Source organism: Micropterus dolomieu, linkage group LG02 (assembly GCF_021292245.1).
Source record: "Micropterus dolomieu isolate WLL.071019.BEF.003 ecotype Adirondacks linkage group LG02, ASM2129224v1, whole genome shotgun sequence".
Taxonomy (NCBI): domain Eukaryota; kingdom Metazoa; phylum Chordata; class Actinopteri; order Centrarchiformes; family Centrarchidae; genus Micropterus; species Micropterus dolomieu.
This window is the reverse complement of record NC_060151.1, coordinates 28,446,218-28,446,597: the sequence shown is the minus strand read 5'-3', so window position 1 is coordinate 28,446,597 and position 380 is coordinate 28,446,218.

Sequence of the window (380 nt, the reverse complement as noted above, 5' to 3'; positions counted from 1 at the left end):
CCCACACCATCACTGACCCACCGCCAAACCGGTCATGCTGGAGGATGTTGCAGGCAGCAGAACGTTCTCCACGGCGTCTCCAGACTCTGTCACGTCTGTCACATGTGCTCAGTGTGAACCTGCTTTCATCTGTGAAGAGCACAAACTTGCCAATCTTGTTCTCTGGCAAACGCCAAACGTCCTGCACGGTGTTGGGCTGTAAGCACAACCCCCACCTGTGGACGTCAGGCCCTCATACCACCATCATGGAGTCTGTTTCTGACCGTTTGAGCAGACACATGCACATTTGTGGCCTGCTGGAGGTCATTTTGCAGGGCTCTGGCAGTGCTCCTCCTGCTGCTCCTCCTTGCACAAAGGCGGAGGTAGCGGTCCTGCTGCTG